The 20,943-nt window shown below is 43.2% G+C and overlaps 1 long non-coding RNA gene across 1 annotated transcript; it reads left to right on the top strand.

Annotated features, from left to right (window-relative positions):
- The first annotated feature begins 2,418 nt into the window (after nucleotides 1-2,418).
- On the top strand, nucleotides 2,419-6,307 carry LOC143325380 (uncharacterized). The gene is made up of 3 exons (XR_013077529.1): nucleotides 2,419-2,529; nucleotides 3,165-3,331; nucleotides 3,881-6,307. It is a non-coding gene; the product is annotated as an uncharacterized LOC143325380 (long non-coding RNA).
- Nucleotides 6,308-20,943: the final 14,636 nt, after the last annotated feature.

Below are 20,943 nucleotides of genomic sequence, written 5' to 3'. Positions count from 1 at the left end.
TCGTTACATTTTTTCACTTTTGTTTTCAACAGGTGTGGTGGAGCCGGTCAAACCAGGTAAAACCTTTACTGTCAGTCTATATTGCTATTTTAAGATGATGTCAGGGTTTCATATGTCTGCAGCCTCTTAGTAACTGTCCTTTTAAGAAAATATCAGGATTGTTTTCATTGCCAAGTCAGTTCAGTCAAAGTAAAGAGAGCAGTATTTTAATTTTTGAATCCTATTTGTCGGACATCGTCAGGGGAACCCATGTGAATTAGAAATCCTTAATCTGACCTCTATGTTTGGCAAAGTCTGATCGGTAACTTGCAGTGGAATTTTTACAAGTAACAGACACGGTAGATTCACACAGGATTAAGGATTTCACTTTTATTATTGTGCACACTATGTAAATAAATTGATTGAATGACCTAAGTCTCTATTTCTACTCCAAGACCTGCACTCCTCCAGGACCCTGAGGCATACAGGTAAGGAGAGAAGCCAAAATGGGAAATGCAGTATCTACCACTGGGAAATAGTTAGTGCCAAATGCCAATAAGATTAAGTTTACTACTGAAGAAAACACACAGACTTATTTAGTGACGAGTTGAGACATGCTTGAAAAGTAAAGCAAATTTCATGAAGTAAATTAAAAGAAACTGGAAATGGCAGCTGAGAGGAGATAGGACCTCTCAAACTGGGACAAAATATGCTGTCAATGTGTTTCACAGCTGGATGATTTCAATGAAAGTCGAAAACGATGGTCAAAGGCTACTAACTGGAGAAACTACACTACAAGTGTAGGGGTGCCACCATACACTCACCACCACATGTGCTTTACTGCTCCACTGCCAAAAGCAGCAAAGCCAAACAAGCTATGAAATGCTTAAAAGAATGTGCATGAACGTGACAGGCAGCTGAAGTGTGTCGAATGCACCTGGGAAGCTATTCTGTGGCCATATTCTCGTCCATATTAATCCATATATACACTAGATCTCACCCTGTCCTTGTTTCACCTCAAGAAATGCTTTCAGTTCTGTTGTTCATTACATTTCTTCACTATTGTTTTCAATAGGTGTGGTGGAGCCGATCACACCAGAATTGTTGTTGCCATGCCAAGCTTGATTCTGTGTGAGGCTGGAATGCTGCGCGTCAGGTTTACAAGGTGGGCACCAGTGCGTGTTTGAAGTATTAATATACTGAGAGAGTTAAGAGATGCTACGTTCTCACAGACTCATTCACTGACTGGGCAGACGTGATATATTACGTGCTTCATATATAAAACAGAATTAGAGTGAACGAATCCCATGCACCAAGTGCTTCACATCCAACCTTGTTTCCAAAAATGTTGGGATAATGTAAAATGTAAGCAGAAACAGAATGTGATAATTAGCAAAACAGCCTGTTAGTGAGTGGAACAGCTAAAATATTGTTCTATCTATCTATCTATCTGAATCAAGGCAGTGCAACATCAGGTTCACACACTCCTGTCCCAGAGCTCATGTCAATAGCGCCAGATCCTCTGGAGATTCCTGATCTGGGTGACCACCATCCACAGGCCCAAACTGCACTCCCACCAGAAAGCATCCAACCAGCCAATGGCTCACCAGGTCAGTCCCAAAGAAACTGATCGATGGGAGAAAAGCAGTCTAAATATATATCAGGTTTAACAGTCCTTTCGAAGGTTCCCGTGTTGGAAGATAAAGTGATACCAGCTGTATTTGTAAATGACTGAAAACCTGACTAAAACCTGGCTGTGTAATGAAGACTATGTTAGCCATCCAGGAGTGTAGTACACTATAACAAACACAACTGGCTGTAGTGTTTTCCAGGTTTGGTGTTAAAGACTAAGAACAAGGCTTTTTGAATGAATTATTATAAAAAAAAAACAAAAAAAAAACTGTGCTGTTTTTGACCTCATCAATCACTCTTTCTGGTGGTTCTACTCTACAGTTATTTTATTATTTATGAGCACTGTGTTGTCATGTGAAGCTGAAACTTGGTGTAACTTTGTGGGAAACTCCCCTGCTAAGAGAACACACTCTGCCTATGATGCAGGCACACCCTTTTTAACCAATAAGAAGCTTTTGTCAGTTGACCATATAAGGAATATAACATCTTTCCTGATTCCAGGAATCAGAAACTTAACTCCTGTGGAAAAAAGGAGAAGGAAAAGATTCATGCTGTGTGGACAGATGAGACTGAGCGCATTCGTTTGGTCCATTTTTGGACTTTGCTTTTTCTAATTTTGGTGAATACAACCAAGTCTACTTAATGAGCGAACAGGACAAAGTGGCAAATTTAAATTCCTACCAACAAGAAAAATGTGCAACTTCAAAAACCCTGTCAAACAAAACAGTGAAGCAAAAAAATCAGACTGCTGGAGTTAATATAAATTCTTAGAGGTGATCTGTGGATGGATTTTCCTTCAATAACATTTGGGAACAACACAGTGTATCGTGAGAAGAATCCAAGCTCAAAAGTCCTCCTAATGATTACTCAGAGCCGAATGGAGCAGACTGATTCTTCTTCCTGCTTTTCAAGTTATTTGTAAGTGGAACAAACTTGATTAATGCTGTACTCCTTTACACGATGCAAACAGACTCAAACATGTTTAACTTTCCTGCTCCTCCATTCATTTACAACACATAATGAATTAGAATCGCTGTCTAAATTTGCAAATGAATGTGTGAACCGCACTGAACAAAATGATATCCAACCAAATTGTATTTCTTAATTCCTTCTTTTCTGTCTCTTGAAAACCTGCTAAATCAGTGGGAACCACGTTTCCTTTCCCTTCTCTTTCAGTCTGTGCTCCAGTGATGAAGCAGCTAGTCAATTAATCAAACTGTGGACTCACAGAAGAGCTTGACATTTCCAATCAAGCCGAAGTGCCAAACATTTGTTGGTTTCTGCATTTCAGATGTTAGGATTTGTGGATTTTTACTGTTAGCACGCATTGTTAGACGTCACCCTGGGCTTTTCATGATGGTGATTGGCCAAAATATTCATTTAAAAAATAAATAAATAAATAAAAATCAATAATTAGTGATTGAAGTTTGTCCCCTGCTGGCTCTGTCTGTTTGCCCTCTGCTGATTTTTTTTCTTTGTTGTTGTTGTTGTTGTTGTTGAACTCTGAGCTGCTCTGTCATTGAGTAACCACCAATTTTTGTCCAATCCCGCAGCCCGCTCTGTGGCGGCTATGTCCCTCGCTGACGACGCGTCATCCCAACACAGTTCTGACCAGTCGGACACAAGGACTGAACACTCGGATGAAGATGTGGGAGAAAAAGCCCCTAAACGCAGTACCGGCGTCAAGGCTACCAAGAAACCTGCTGCTGCTAAGACAGAGGTAGGACCGGTGGTTTTCAGTGCTGTGCATTGTGCCGACAAGAGTGTAACAAACTATTTGAATGAGAAATCCTCTTATCAATAGAGTCGACTGTAAAATACAATATTTCAGAGGTGTTTTTGAAAAAGATAATCACTGATGTAACATCACAGCTAAGCTGAGCTCGCGTTGGTGTGTTCTGGAACACGTCATGAAACTGTTGATTTCACACTTGACAATAAGTCTTCTTAAAATATACATCGCAGTATTTTTGGGCCAAATGGCAACATTCAACATTTATCAATACTTATTGGATCTATTTAGTCCTACAATGCCCGCAATGCAGCTCAAGAGCACCTTTGATTCTGCTGAGTATTTGGAGCTGAAGGGTTACACTTCGGCCCGACGGTACGAGTAGTCGCTCCATTTCCCATTCACTCCTGTGGAAGTACGAACGATGGACAACGTTGAAGCGTAAACTGACCTTGTGTGTAAAACCGGCGCCCCTTTTAAATTTTAAAATTACTCTTTACTTTCTCCTCCCTCCCGTTGCTCTGCTCCCTCTGCAAGACTCAAGCCAAGACGGTCAAGAAACCAACGAAGAAAAAGACCACGACTAACAACGCAGAGACGCCGCCATGAGGCCTGCTGTCCACATCCACCGGCCTACACTCGCTCCACCCACAGCCTGCAGTCCTCTGTTTGGTCTCCACACATATACACTGTATATATCAAGCACTGAAATTGTGTCACACTTGCTGGTTTTTAGAGCCAAGTGCAGGTTCGGTTTTTAGCTGTATGTGGCCTCCTTTAGGTTGGGAACAGTCGCTGGGTTGTTGCCTCAGTTTTTAATTTCTGTGAGCTGTGAACAGAAGTGCTCCTTTTTCTTTAACCCTCTGACACATATGTACAGTAGGTCCTCACAGTAGAGAGAGAACACGTTAGTGAGAACACCAGCTGACCATGTGCAGTTTTCCCGTCTCCTCGGCCTTCCTGATTGGTGTTCTGCTGCCGACTTTGTGACAGTCTTGATCCAGGCTGTTTCTGGTTGAAGTATCTCTCGTGAAAACTCACATTTGTCACTCCTTCGGGTCCCCTGTGTGTCCTCTGTGCTACTCCTACGTGGTTCCAGTTGGAAAACTTCACCCTCTTGATGCGTGCAGGCCTCAAGTTTGGGTCCTCATCTGCATCTGGCCATGATGGTGGACATCCTCAGACGCTGTCATGTCTGGAGCTCGAACAGTTGGCTTTTTTTACTAAGCAGTAAGAAGGTGATTGAGATCAACTGTAAGGCCTGCATTGGCTGATAGTCGGAAACATCCTTGTTGCTGTTCCCACTTGTGTCGTTCAGCCGCCACCATTTCCTCATGTAAGTCAAATTTTACAGGATTATTTGGGATCAAAGCTGCTTTGGGCCTGTATTTTACATTAATTTGAACCTTTTTGACTGTATTTTAGGCCTCACAGCTTGTGGAAGGCTTTAAAGTTTAGCTTCCCCTCACTAAGCCTGTATACCTCTGAGTGAGTCTGGCTCTGCTAAGTTCAGGTCTCGCTTATGGCAACTTTCTTCCTCGCTCCTTTTGATGTGTCTTTCAACTCATGTGCGGTACAGGTGCTGGTGGAGTAGTTTGTTTAGTGTTGGCTTAGTTATCCTTCATCCGGACATCGCTCTCTCTTAGGTTATGTTCATCTACGATCATTTATGAATTCCGCTTCTGTTTGACCCCGTTCTTTTGGTCATGTGATATAAGTAGTAAGTATGATGAGTTGTGCATATCCAGGCCTCTTAAGCTAATGCTGTAACTGAGCTATCTCCCAATAAATACAGTAGTCACAGAAGAGCTGCAGGTGTTTTTGTGAGGTAGCATATCTGCTTCCACCACGGTGGTGATGTCTGTATGTTGCTTGTGTTCAACATTAGAAAGTCACAGAGTAGCTCTGCACTCTCTCACTCCTTTTACCCGGCTGTGTGGTCGCCTCTTTATAATATTTCTACTCCTTAGAAGCCAGGACAAAGCGAAAGCAATATGGAAATAATTAAACCAAAACCAACATCAAGAGAGCGTGAGGAATTATTTTCTCATCCCCGTGCTGTCGTTTCACATGTGGAGGGAGCGTCGGACCAGGCTGTGGGTGTTTCCAAACGCTGGACGTCGGTTCTGGGATGGCTCCTCTGGTTGTCAGCCACTGCGCTGTGGCTGGTTTTCTTCTGTAACGAGAGATTTAAAAGCATGAGACTCCTCCCGTGCTCATTACTGCTGTCTGCAGTGTGATGCTAGGATGAACCAGTAGGGGGAGTCAAAGCCCACCTCAACTGTTGGTAAAGTTAAACAATATGTGAACAGGATGTAAATAGTAACCTTGACTGTGTATATATAGTATGAGCTTGCTTGCCTTATTCATTCTCTGGGCTTAAATCCATTTTGTTTGTTTTTTTATTTGTGTTTTTTTCTTAATTCTTAGTCTTGATGACATGTTCTGAGGCCTGAAGAAGCTCAGACTTCACCAGTGTGGGCGTCTGGTACTTTTTTTTATTTTTAACATGTGTACATTTCTTTCTCTGTCTTCCTGACATTTTAACTCCACTCCATCACAAACTAGACTATCGTCAGACTGATTATTAAATATTTTAGGGCCAAAAGTTGAAATCCAGCCTTTTTTTTCTTCTTCCTTTTTCTTCTTAATTTCATGTTTGCACTGAATACAGAGAGGACGGCACATAATTAAAAGACGTTTGGTCTTCTCAAGATACAACCCTGCATTTTTATCTTGTGTTGATGCGAGTTTTGGATATTTATTGCTTATTTTCCTCTGTTTTAAGTCAGTATTGTATACAGGGATGTTCATTTGTATATTGTTTGTGCCAATTCTCAAAGCTCCATGTCACAAAGGATTACAGTCTGTGTGCTGGGACAGTGGTATCTAACAAGATCATGTATCAGTAATAAAACTACTAATAAAGGAAATTAAATCAGTGTCTTACTGTTGTGCACTGGAAACTAAATGTGTCTGTTACATCCCTTTGTGGCCAACATCCACCTCACTAAGTTATTCCGTGACGAAAAAAGGAAACATATATAAAGCAGTAGGACGTTTGTAAAGTGATGCAGCTTGATTTTACACAGCTGTCTCAGTTGTCTCTTAGTTAGTTTCGGGTTTTTCTTTTGTCGTGGTTACAGGTTGTTTTTACAATGTCAACAAAAGTAGAAGGGAAAAGAATAGAAATCAAATAACTGAATAAAACCAAGTAGAAAGAAAAAAGAAAACATCAAAACACAGAGGGTGTCACTCACCTCCAGACTAGCATATCTAACAGAAACTCAACCCACGTGCAGAATACAGAGGGTAACCTGCCCTGCAAAAGCTCAGCTGTCAAAACAAGAACTAAAGCAGAACAGAAAAATTTCACTTGGCAAGATTTTTAAAACTAGTAAAAATATCTCGTCTCAAAGAAGCCACAGTTGTCTTAAAAGTGGTGCAGCCAGACCAAAAATAAGTACATTTGTCAGGATACAGAGAAATTCTGACTTTGACAAAGCATTTTTGTTTCTCGTGTCAATCAAACTGCTTTATAATTCTGGAAATTCTACTTTCAAGCATTAAGTTACTCACAAGCAGTAATACAATCTCTGTAAGACCGTCTTATTGAGATGATTAAGAACAAAAAGCTCGAAATAAGTGAAATGCTCTAACACAAAAACTGCTCGGTAAGAAGGTATGGCTCATCTTTAACAAACATATTGATTGATTTATATTTCACCTTTTACAGTGTATTTCCTTTTACCGGGTCTTTCAGGGGGAAACTAAGGGACAGTTTTAACTCACTAATGAAAATAGCCTGACTCTACGTGCAGACTATCAGCAAACACAACAGACCGGACTGGCACGGATTGGACGGCTGAACAGCAGGTCCTGGAGAAACAGCCCAATCACAGCAGAGGATGTAGTTGAAGGTGGCCCAGATACTGAATCCACGGACCAGCTGAAGGTGCAGATGTAGCTGAGGGTGGATCTGATGCTTACAACATGTTCCTTATCTGCAGCAGAGAGGTAAAACTGGCGGACAGCAGGATCTGGGTGCCAACTCTGGAGGCTCATGCTGTCTCTTGTTGTCTTTTATTGACCCGTTTATATCCACACATGTCTACAGAACACCAGAGAGCTTTGATGGTTGAACCACAGGCTAACCCATGATGATGATGAGGGAACAAAGCACACAGAGCATCAAATTTAATGGGGTTTTTTTTGACAAAAAAGTCGCAACATTAATTCGAAAAATGTTCTTGTTGTGAGAAAACATGTCTTCACAACTAATTATATATTAGGAGGACCAGAAACATTTTTTGTTATTACAAAAAATAGTTAATTTGATAGTCCATTAATAATATATTTTGTATTATATTGCCACAACAACAACAACAATAATAATAATTATAAATATAATACATTATACTTACATAGGACTTTTCAGAAGGACAGCATTAACACAGTGCTACATTTCATGATGCTGGAGTTAAACAGTCTGACAGATGCAGGAATGAAGGACCTGCGGTAGCATTCTTTCTTACAGGCTGGATGCAGCAGTCTGTTACTGAAGGAGCTGCTTCAGCCTCCCACCATCTCATGCAGGGGGTGGGATGGGTTCTCCATGATCAATGTCATCTTAGCTAACATCCTCCTCTCACCCACCTCCTCGATGGTGTCCAGAGGGCAGTCCAAGACGGAGCCGGCTTGCCTTACCAGTTTGTTAAGTCTTTTTCTGTCCCTCTCAGAGCTCCCACAGCCCCAGCAGACCACTGCATAGAAAACTGCAGTGCCACCACAGAGCCATAAAATGTTTTTAACAGTGTCCTGCATACTCCAAAGGACCTCGGTCTTCTTAGCAGGTGTAGACAACTTTGGCCCCTCCTGTACAGGGCATCTGTGTTATTTGTCCAGTCCAGTTTGTTGTTGAGGTGAACACCTGGCAATTCTTAACATACAACTAAGTATATAAACATAGAATTGCAGCAATTCTGAAAATATAACTAAGTATGTAAAATATATAAAATATAACTAAGTATGTAAAATATATAAAATATAACTAAGTGTATAAACAAATATTAACATCAGTTCTAAAAGAGAGAGAGAGAGACAGAGCTATAAAATATGTACCAGAAAAAATTTGTGGAAGTTGCAGATGATAAATAAATGTAAACAGACAGTATGTGCAATATTGCAGTGTTAAGATTAGGGAATCAAGTAATTTTAGTAGGACCCAAGAGGCAGACAAATCAGCAGCGGAAACACAGGGAGCCATTTAACACAAATGGTTTATTTACAGTAACAAAAAACAACAAAAAACAATATGAGTACAAACGTGACCCAACAAAACACAATCTCAGAAAACACGAAACAGCCCTGAAACAAAAACCTCAACTACACTGTGGCAAGTGGGTAGTACAAACACACAACTATGGCAATAAAACAAAAGCTAGGAAACCCCACTGTGGCTAGAAACTAAACCGAGGTGGCTGAAACCCCAACGAGATCTCGAAGGGAGAGAGGTTGATAGCCGAGGTGGTCAGGGCGTTGTGCGCATACTTGATCCATAGGAGGTGCTCCATCCAATCAGAGGGATTTTGGGGTGCCACACACCATAATGTGGCTTCCACCAAAACTTCCTCCTGAGGAAAGACAGTGTTTGGGCCGTGCCAGGATGGCAGGATAGTCTAGATGAATGCCCCCACGGCAGCACCTGGGAGTGTACTCCAACGGGGATGAACAGCGAGTGGGGAGGGCCGCCACTGGGGTCCGGCTCTGTGCACAGGGTGTTGCAGACTACTACCTCCACATCCCAGGAATCTGCAGCCACCACACGGGTCGTGGGCAGAATGGTCACAGGTTCCTCCTCTGCCTCAACCTCCGACTGCATGAACTTCCGGGACAATGTATCGGGTTTAGTGGTGTGGGACCTGGGTCTGAAAGTCAGAGTAAAGTTGAACCGACTGAGAAACATGCCCCATTTGCCTTGGTGGGGAGTAAGTTATTTGGCCGATTGAATATACACCAAAGAAAACCGCTGAAGCTGCTTGCGGTTGGTAGGAGTGGGTCACTCGGATCAGCCTTGATCTGCCCGCTTTCGATTATGTAATCTAAGAAGGAAACAGATGACTGGTGGAATGCACACTTCTCAGCCTTGATAAACAGTCTGTTCTTGAGCAACCTTTGGAGTACAAGGCGCACATGTTGGATGTGTTCATCCTGGTTGCGGGAATAAATCAAAATGTCATCCAGATGGGGCGCCCCTATAGTTCAGTTGGTAGGGTGTGTGCCCCATGTATTGAGGCTGTCAGTCCTCTGCAGTTCGACTCCCATGTGGCTCATGTGCTGCGTCCCCTCTCTCTCTGCACCCTTTCCTGTCATTCCTTCAGCTGTATCTCTATCATAAAGGCTACCCCCCCCCCCCCCCCAAAAAAAAGTCATCCAAATACACAGACACAAAACGGTCCAGACAATCCCTTAACACGTCATTACGATACGATACGATACGATACGATACGATACGATACGATACGATACGATACGATACACTTTATTGTCCCCATGGGGAAATTTGTTTTGGACTCGTATGCTGCGCACAACATGCCTCCACAGTGTGATAAAACAAACAACATAATGAATTGCACATAGTCAACATTGCACATTACAAGATATTGCACATACAAATACATAACACATATTGCACATTGCACATAGTGCACATACTCTGTGGTAAAAACCCATGGAAATATTGCACAATCCCTGCAGCCTCAAACAGCACTATTTAGAAGTTTAATGGAGGTAGGAACAAATGAATTTTTAAATTGGTTAAGTTTACAGTGGGGAACTCTGTAACGTCTGCCAGAGGGCAAGAGCTCATAACCAGGGCCTAAAGGCATCACTACATCACTACACATGCCCTGTCTTCCATTCATCCCCTTGGCGAATACGCACCAGATGGTAAGCATTTCTCAAGTCTAATTTTGAGAAGAGTGTCGCCCCCTGGAGGGGCTTGAACGCGGCCGAAAGCAGTGGCAAGGGGAATTTCTTTTTCATGGTTATGTTGTTCAACCCATGGAAATCAATGCATGGAGGGAGCAATTTATCCTTCTTCTCCACAAACAAAAAACCTGCTCCGAGTGGAGAGGAAGAGGGCCAGATGATGCCTGCAGCCAAAGACCCACCTACGTACGTCTCCATAGCCTCCCGCTCAGGCTTCGACAGGTTGTACATGCAACTGGAGGCTAGCGGAGCTCCCAGCAGGAGGTCTATGGAGCAGTCATAAGGCCTGTGGGGAGGCAAAGACAGGGCCCTATCCTTACTAAAGGCCACAGCTAAGTCATGATAGACTTTGGGAACTGACAAGAGATGTGGGGGGGTGGCTGCCTCTGGGGTCTCTGCTTTAGCCGTGGGAGGAATAGCCGAGCGCAGACAGGTGGCGAGACAAAACGTGCTCCAGCCCAGCATCTTACTGGCAGACCAATTTGTTAGTTCGGTTCTTTTGTTGGAAGCCCCAAAAATGGTCCGAAGCAATCTTCATTTCACAGTCAAAGTATTTATTGAGGTCACATATAAAGCAATACAGCACTGGTCTAAGAATAAGATATGATAAGATACGATAAGATAAGATAGACTTTATTTATCACACAATGGGGGGAAATTCACATGTTACAGCAGCAAAAAGACAGAGTGCAAGAAGTCAGAGGACAAGAAGACAAGAAAAATATTGCACAAGTGTTATATACCCTATGGTAATTTACAATATATACAATACGTACACACTTATTTACTTATACGTATTACTCATTTAAAATGAGACAGGTGAGACAGGGCCAGTGTAGCAGGTAGGTGATGCCGTCGTCCACCCTGATGCCAGGTCAATATGCGAACTGCAGCGGGTCCAGCACAGAGCTCTCCTGGGCGCGGAGGTGGCTGAGGACGATCCTCTCCATGGTCTTTATGAGGTAGGAAGTTAGGGCGACAGGTCTGTAGTGGCTTGGTTCCCTGGGATGGGCTGTTTTTTGGAATGCAGGAGGTCTTCCACAGGGCTGGGACTCTCTCCAGACTGAGGCTCAGGTTGAACATGCATAGAACCACCTGACTGAGCTGGTCCACTCACTCCCTGAGCACCTTGGAGCTGATGGCGTCTGGGCCTGTGGCTTTCCTGGCCTTTGTCTTCCTGAGCTCCCTCCTCACCTGGTCCATAGTGATGGAGAGGGGGGTGACTGTGGGGGGTAGTCCAGAGTAGAGCTGGGAATATTAGCCCGAATGTTGGGTCCCGGCGGGTTCGGGCGGGTTCGGGCATAATATTTATCATTTGAATCGGGTCCGGGTCCGGGTCCGGGTCGGGCTCGGGCTTTACGTTACTTGCGTGGTAAATTCGCGATCACGTGAGGCATTTCGATCTGCGCGATAGATGCAAAATGGATGTTGCATCAATATTAACAGAAGCCAAAACTACGTTCTTGTTCAGACATTTGTATATGCGCGCATTTGAAAATGTCGGGCTGCAAACGGGTGCGGGCTCTTCAAAGCTGTCAATCAAAACGGGCCGGGCAAGTTCTATCGGGCTCGGTCCGGTCCTTTCTTCTTACTGCTCTCTGCCACTTTCCGGTTCGCATGGACTAGGGTAAATCCATCTCAGGAAACAACAGAGTCCGGTGTGTCCTGGTTCAGCCTCATCTCCGAAAAACACCGTTTCCCATGATAATGGCCGGCAAACATGGTTTATATCTCTGTCTTCTCTCCCGGTGCTTGAGACCCCCTTTACAGCCTCTCCATTTCCTCCTTATCTCCGCTGGAAGCTCTGGTTTCTGGAAGCTGGACCCGTGCGTCGACAATAGAGCCATGGCTGAAAGGGTCTCCCAAGGCAGACTCAAAAAAGCCCAAAAAATAACAGAAAAAAGAGCACAAAAATCACAAACGTAGAACCCCTCTTTGTGCATATCCATAGGGTTTTTAGAAAACAGGAAAGGACACAAGAAAAACACTGAAGTGAGGAAAACAGAAGACAGAGCTGCTGCAACTTGCTGCCACTCACGCGGCGCCATCTTGGAAAATGTCAGAGTTCCCTCAGGATCTCAGCCAGAATGAGCACAGTCGTCAGACAAAAGTTCACATTTATCATGCTTACGTTGCACTCGTAAAAATAGAAAAATATATAATTATTAAAAAGAGTTTTGACTGTGACTGTGACCCTAACCCTAACTGTGATAAAAATTAAAATGTGAAAACTGAAATATAAAAGGAAAATACATAGCAATTTTAGTGTAGTTGTGTTTGGCAACCTATATGTGAGCAATTATGTGTAAGCTGTTCTTCATTGCATTAACAGGCAGCAAGCAATTCTTCATTGCACAAGCATATGGAAATAATAAAATGTGGAAACAATAAAAGAATCGAGCTAAAAATTCAATAGAAATGAAATAAATGGAACCCCTTTTTGTGTGAAAAATTAGTAAACTATTGTAATGATCAGGCCCTTTAAGGTTAATTTAATATGTCCAACTGGCAGGTGTGTGATGTCCACACACTATGGCTGTAACGGGCTAGTGGAGGACCCAATTGCAGTACCGGCCGATTTACAGGGAATACGGGGAAACGGACAACCGGAGCAACAATGTGCCGTACTGAGCAGAGAGCTGGCTCAGAGGGTGTTGGTGTAAAGAGAGGCTGGCCGTCGCTCCCAACTGGTTGCAGAACTCCCTCCAGAAAATGGAGGTGAACTGGGGGGCCCGGTCTGACACCACATCCCTGGGGGGACCATGTAGGCGGAGGACGTGGTGCAGCATCAGCTCAGCGGTCTCCTTGGCTACCTATATGTGAGCAATTATGTGTAAGCTGTTCTTCATTGCATTAACAGGCAGCAAGCAATTCTTCATTGCACAAGCATATGGAAATAATAAAATGTGGAAACAATAAAAGAATTGAGCTAAAAATTCCATAGAAATGAAATAAATGGAACCCCTTTTTGTGTGAAAAATTAGTAAACTATTGTAATGATCAGGCCCTTTAAGGTTAATTTAATATGTCCAACTGGCAGGTGTGTGATGTCCACACACTATGGCTGTAACGGGCTAGTGGAGGACCCAATTGCAGTACCGGCCGATTTACAGGGAATACGGGGAAACGGACAACCGGAGCAACAATGTGCCGTACTGAGCAGAGAGCTGGCTCAGAGGGTGTTAGTGTAAAGAGAGGCTGGCTGTCGCTCCCAACTGGTTGCAGAACTCCCTCCAGAAAATGGAGGTGAACTGGGGGGCCCGGTCTGACACCACATCCCTGGGGGGACCATGTAGGCGGAGGACGTGGTGCAGCATCAGCTCAGCGGTCTCCTTGGCTGAAGGGAGCTTGGCCAAGGGGACAAAGTGCGCCGTCTTGCTGAACCTGTCCACCACCGTCAGCACTACTGTGTTGCCACTGGAGGGGGGCAATCCGGTGACAAAGTCCAAAGAGATGTGGGACCAGGGTCAATGGGGAACGGGGAGAGGACGGAGGTGGCCAGCAGGTGCCTGATGTGAAGGTTTGCTCTGATTGCAGACAGCGCATGCCCGGACGTACTGACGAGTGTCCTCCTCGAGTGTAGGCCACCAAAAATCTCAGATGGACCACCTCACATGTCCTGTGAGCTCCTGGGTGGCAAGACAAATTTGAGGCGTGGCCCCACTGGAGTACATCCGGCCTCAGCACGGGGGGAACGCACAGGAGCCCTGGAGGGCAAGTACTAGAAGTAGGCGCAGGGGTGTAGTTTCTGGTCCTTGGAGTAGCGCTGGGACAGGACAGCCCCCACCCCTACATCCGAGGCATCCACCTCCACCACGAACTGGTGGTCAGGATCTGGCAGTTGCAGGATGGGTGCGTAGGTGAACCGATCTTTCAGAGACTGGAATGCCTTAGCTGCCTCTGGAGTCCACTGGAACCCCACCTTTACCGACATCAGGGCTGTCAGGGAAGCCGCCACGGAGCTGTAGTTCCTGATGAACCGGTGGTTGAAATTGGCAAAGCCCAGGAAGCGCTGTAACTCCTTACGAGAGGTGGGGACAGGCCAGGACGTCACAGCCGAGACTTTAGCAGGATCTGCAGGATCAGATTTAATCAGCGCAGTATATTGCAGGGAGAACGGAGCATACGTGACAACGGTGCGTCTTCCAGCGGTGGCGTCAGCGGCATCTGAAACTGACGTCGACGGGTATCTGAGCAAGCGTGAATGTTGCCACGGCCGTGGTCGGAAGGAATGACGAGGCAGATTAAGATAGCTTGACTGGTCAGCGCTGTCTTTCCCATTGTGCAGACCATGTTGCTCTAGGTTAGGGCGTGTACGGAGGGCTCAGAGCATGCGGCCTCTGGAGTGCTCTGACTGTTTATGTGGATTGTGTCGGATGGTGGAGCACATGATCGGGTTAGTATAGACGAGGGTGTAGAACGGGATGTTTTGAGTGAATTATCGGTACTCGCGCGCAGTTTCATCCAAATATCTCTCTGCCTGTTGTTGTGATTTTTCATTGCCTGGATACAGGGCAGTTTGTAACAGACCATTTTTAATCACGACTAACGGAGACATCACGGGGGATGTGGGTTGATTCTGGAGTGAATCTAATGATTCTGAGCTGACAGAGGATGCGGTTGGTGTCATGGACGTTGTTTTAGGGCGCGTACATTCGACTTGAGGCATCTGATGCTGCACAGCAACCAAAATAGCATGAGCCTCAGTGTAAGGCATTGACTGTTTTGGCAAGAGTGTGTCAACTTTTGATTCTGTGCACTGTGTGTCTTGAGTCAAGGTCACAGCTGGCAGATGATGTTTTAGTTGTGCAGAGTTTGATTTCTCCCATGAAACAGAGGCAATCTGTCAAAAATGCTTTTTTTTTGCTTCTCTCTCAGCCTTGCCTCTGTGCAGTATTTCTGCATCCTGCAATGTTGCTCTGGCCTGATCTCTGCTCCCTGTCGCCAATTTCAGAAACACACTGAACTTGCTCGGTTTTGGTGGAGCATTTTCACAGTGTCCAAACATACCCCTAATGTGCATTTCCTTCACCCAATTCACAGATCTATCCCTGCTCTTGTCCTTTTCCTCATGCGGGACTTCCACGTCCTAATGACGGAGCTTTTCTTCTAATAATCTCACTAGGACATTTATTCACTTTCCCTTGTGTGAGACTATGTGTTTTATACTTTACATGTGACCAACAGTTGTCCTTTTGAACATCAAATTATTTAGTTTTAGCAGTGGATCAGCCTGCAAGGCTAACTGCTGAGTGGTCTCTAGTAGAGAGCGGAATGTATGATTGTGGTGGCTTAGCCACTTATCCTGCTTGCACAAAGTAGTTTGCATTGCGGGATCCCCGTCTCCGAGCCAAGTATCGGCCGGGTCCATATTGGCCAGATTGTTCTGTTAAGATTAGCGAATCAAGTAATTTTAGTAGGACCCAAGAGGCAGACAAATCAGCAGTGGAAACACAGGGAGCCGTTTAACACAAACAATTTAAAATAAATAAATAAATAAATAAAATAACCAACACAAGTACAAAACGTGACCCAACAAAACACAGTCTCAGAAAACACGAAACAGCCCTTAAACAAAAACCTCAACTACACCGTGGCAAGCGGGTAGGACAAACACACAACTATGGTAAGAAAATAAAAGCTCGGAAACCCCACTATGCCTAGAAACTAAACAGAGACAGAGTACGCACACGGGCGAGTCGGGCGACTAGGAACAAGATAACTCTACTAGGATGACACGACTCAAGGAAAAGGCTGGAAAGTCTAGCATGAAGCTGGAATAATCCAGCAGCGAGACGTTTCCGCCACGCTGCTTAAATATGGAGAGAAATCAGTGGATACGTGTCAGGTGCACCGTCTGCCCTCCGAACCGCCAGGCCACACCTCCACTGCAGAAAAAGGAAAGAAACACACACAAAACACCCTACACAGAAAAACATACCAAATAACCACAACACACAGTATGACATGCAGTAGTGCAAATAATATCTAAACATTGAAATACTGTTTGTGAGGTTGGTAGAGATTAACTGTTTAAGCTACTATTGTACAGTGTGATGACTCATGGCAGGAATGACTTCCTGAAGCTGTTCCATCTTTTCTTGTCCTGACACTTCGCCCCAGCTCTGCATCCCATTCTTCTTATGATTTTCTTGGTGATCTCCTGCGCTGCTTCTTAGCGCTATCAGCTGTTCCTGTGTGTTCACAAATCAATTGTGTAACTGATAAAGCCGTAAAGGACTACTGTCCCCAAAAACTGATTTCAGTCTCTTTCTAAAACATTTAACAGCTGCAGTGTTGAAATCAGAGGTAATTTTTTCTCTGACGGGTGACACTGAGCTCTTCAAAACCATTTCATTCCAGGTCTTTCTCAGAATGTCAGAGATTCCATCTTGAAAATGGAATGAAGAAATAATTTTCTCCCCACTCCTCAAATGCTCATCAGTCAGACCAAATGAGTTGTCCACAAGTTTCTCAAGGTCACTGAGAGCAGATTTAATTCTTTCATTTAGTGATTGTCTATCTATGGGTGCAACAGACAAGAGGGTCCGGTAGATGCCTCGTTTGTGAACATTTTGTCTGAAGTCTTTACTGTGTAATCCGAAGGGGATTTCCTTGCATGTTTCAAGATATGAATAAAAAACACTGCTGGGATCTGAGATGTCAGAATATGTCAGATGTTTAAAAAAATCTGGACCAGTCAGTCCCCAACATGTTGTGAATATTACAACAGTAGAAAATCCATATTCACTGTTCCATTGATGGGATTTCTCTAACAGCTGATACATACAAGGGACATGTTTTCCTCTCTTCAGACATGGACTGTTCTGTGTATAAATCAACACTGTTTGCACTTTGACTTGATTTTTCTGTAGAAATTCATCAAGTTGTTCAATTAAAAATTCCTCACTATGTTGGAAGGGAGGAGAAGCAGAGTTCTCATTCTTGTCGTTTCTATAACCTGGATAAATATCAGGAAAAGTCACACACTCACCATTTTCCATGTAAGCAATAGCAAAAGCATATTGTCTTCTCCTTCCTTCATTTTTCTCAAGATAATCATTGAGGTTAGACCGCATGTCTGGAGGCATTACATCAAAGTCTAATTTTTTTTCTGAGGAATTCATTATATTGTCAAAAAGTTCAGCTTTTTCCAAAGTTTCTTCCATCAGCTGAGTTCTTATTTTCGGATGGAAAGCCTGAAAGATTTGAAAGTTTTGAAAAACAGGTATGGAATTTGTTTGACTTACCTGTGGCGTGTCCACGGTGATTAAAAAAAAGATAAGGAACTTTTTTTTAAAAAGGTTTGATCCCTTGGCTTCAGGCTGACTTACCCTGTCACAAACACTTCGGTGAAAAGCCTGTGTGTTGGCTGTTCACTGCTTATATATCTTTCCCTTGGTGACTCATTTTGCACAATCTGTTGTTGCCATGCCCACTTTCACTACGTATACAGAAGCTGAAATGCTTGTTTTCAAGTTTACAGGATGGAGCAACAATGTGTTTATGTACCTCAGTATACCGATATACTTCATAGAAAACTGTTATTAATGAGTAAAAGAGAAAATTTCCCAGACTCGTTTACTGGTTGGGCAGAGACATGGTTAAAAAGTAAAGTGATTTTTATTCATCAGATTTCTGCTCTGCTCCTGCTTCTGCTCTTTTGGTTTCAGTGAAATAGGTGGAAACTCCCTAAGGACCAAATAAGCACATTCCGTTTCCGGTGTGGTCAGGTGCAGCAGCTGGATGCTCTTCCACGCCCATGATGTAGTCCTGTGAGCCAGAGTCACGTTTAATAAATTCATTCACATTATAGCCAAGTCGAGTCAGCTACAGTGTTTCGTTTCTGTAAATCTGTAATTATTAACTTGAAATGAGATAAACTCCTTTGAGGCTGGAATGCTGGGTGTTGGGTTTACAAGGTGGGCACTGGTGTATGTTTGAAATATTAATATACTGAGAGAGTTACGAGATAAGTAGTGCAGAGAATAATGCTATGTTCTCACACTCATTCACTGACTGGTCAGACATGTGATGTATTACGTGCTAAGCGCTTCACATCCAACCTTGTTTCCAAAAATGTTGGGATAATATGTAAAACGTAAGCGGAAACAGAACGTGATAGTTAGCAAAACAGCCTGTTAGTGAGTGGAACAGCTAAAATATTGTTCAACATCAGGTTCACACACTCCTGTCCCAGAGCTCACATCAACAGTGCCAGATCCTCTGGAGATTCCTGATCTGGGTGACCACCATCCACAGGCCCAATCACTCTTTCTGGTGGTTCTACACTGCCATTACTTTATTATTCATGAGCACTGTATTGTCTGGACATGTAAAGCTGAAACTTGATGTAACTTTGTGGGAAACTCCCCTGCTAAGAGAACACATTCTGATGCATGCACACCCTTTTTAACCAATAAGAAGCTTTTGTCAGTTGACCATATAAGGAATATAACGTCTTTCCTGCTTCCAGGAATCAGAAACTTAACTCCTGCAGTAAAAAAGGAGAAGGAAAAGATTCATGCTGTGAATGCAGATAAGACTGAGCGTATTCGTCCATCGTTATGATCTACTCACAGGTAGGAACCTTTTTCTTTTCTTTTCTTTTCTTTTCTTTTCTTTTCTTTTTTTGATTTCTTCATCCTGGTAACCAAGGCTTCTTCAACAGTGCTCAGTAAGGCCCCTCATTTTCTAATACTACTAGTAAAACTACTCTAATTCTACTTTGGACTAGTGTTAGAGTTGACAGGAGTTTCAGGTCAAGAGGAAAGCCTACAACAAGGGGTTTGCCTCCTTCTGTGCTTTGTTTCTCTGCCTGGTACTGATCTGCCTGCTAACTTTGACAGCTAAGCTGATAGGCAGGAAGTGGTGTTATAGTCTTCACGACTCGGCTCATAAGCGTTTGATTTTCCAACAGATCTGATATTTTTCTGGTATCTGCTATCAGTGTTTATTTTATTTTATTCTACTGATTTTTGTTTATTGATTTTTGACATTTTGTTGTTTTGTCAGTCAGGTGCTCACTCAGGTGTAACTCGATTTGAGTTGAGTAGTTGAGAGATCATTAATTTACATATACCAAACCTCTCTACAAAATAGCCAAATACATTTGGTAGGAATATACACCATGTTACAAATTATCATGCAAATGATATTTTTCTCAGATTTTCCTAAATAGTCAATGCAAATGACAGTCAGTATAATTTTCAAGTCATCAACCAAGTCTCCCAATGATAATAGTATATTTTTTTTTAAATAAAAAACTCAAAATGCAATGTTCCAAATTATTATGCACGACAGAGTTTCAAAATATTTTTTAGGTTGTAAAGAACTAAAAATAGTGATTTGTTGAATTTGCAGCATTAGGAGGTCATATTTACTGAAATAAAAATAAGTAAATAAATAAATAAAAATAGGACCCCTTCTTTGATATCACCTTCACAATTCTTGCATCCATTGAACTTGTGAGTTTTTGGAGAGTTTCTGCTTGAATTTCTTTGCAGGATGTCAGAATAGCCTCCCAGAGCTACTGTTTTGATGTGAACTGCCTCCCACCCTCATAGATCTTTTGCTTGAGGATGCTCCAAAGGTTCTCAATAGGTTTGAGGTCAGGGAAGTTGGGGGCCACACCATGAGTTTCTCTCCTTTTATGCCCATAGCAGCCAACGACACAGAGGTATTCTTTGCAGCATGAGATGGTGCATTGTCATGAATGAAGATGATTTTGATACGGAAGGCATAGTTCTTCTTTTTGTACCACGGAAGAAAGTGGTCAGTCAGAAACTCTACATACTTTGCAGAGGTCATTTTCACACCTTCAGGGACCCTAAAGGGGCCTACCAGCTCTCTCCCCATGATTCTGGCCCAAAACATGACTTCGCCACTTATTTGTTTAAATCTACATCATTGGGTTCACTCCCTTTTTTTTGCTGGGCCACAAATTAGGTTATTATTAGGTTTTTATTTTTCACTCCTCCTGTTTAGTTTTGATTTAATTGACACCAACAGACTGAACAAACTGATCAGGTAGGCCAGCTCCGTTATTGGCCGCAAATTAGACACCTATGAGGAGGTGGTGGAAAGGAGGACGCTGGACAGACTGTGATCCATCATGGATAACCATGAAGTATGAAAAGGTGAACTCGTTGCTGGTGAACCGTGGGCATCAGTTTAGGGCAATGCTTCCTTTGGACAGTCAGTCAGCCTCCCTGGTGTCCTGTTGGCTACTGGAGACTGGTTCCAACACAGCAAATAAATGACTTTTATTTCACGTACCAGTATCAGAAAAGGAGGCAAAGGAATAATCAAACATTTGACACACTGAGCAAGAGAGAGCAGGAGAGTGAGAGAAGCCATTGCTAACCTCTAGCAGTTAGCTAGCTAGCAGAACAGACATGCATGTAAACAACAGTGGGATTAGTGAGAAGGTCTCTAATATCTTGATATAATACAGTCACAGTAAAAAACAACAACAAAGCAAAATAAAACAACAAAAACTGTAATATTCATTTTAGATCATATAGCCTCCCTTTATTTACAGTGTTGCTGTACCTCTCAGACCTTCAGATTATCTTCTATGCCTCAGACTGTGGCCTTCAGTAAGCAGT

The sequence above is a fragment of the Chaetodon auriga genome, chromosome 9 (assembly GCF_051107435.1).
Source record: "Chaetodon auriga isolate fChaAug3 chromosome 9, fChaAug3.hap1, whole genome shotgun sequence".
NCBI lineage: Eukaryota > Metazoa > Chordata > Actinopteri > Chaetodontiformes > Chaetodontidae > Chaetodon > Chaetodon auriga.
Note: the sequence above shows the minus strand (reverse complement) of the source record. Positions and strands in the feature narration are given on the sequence as shown.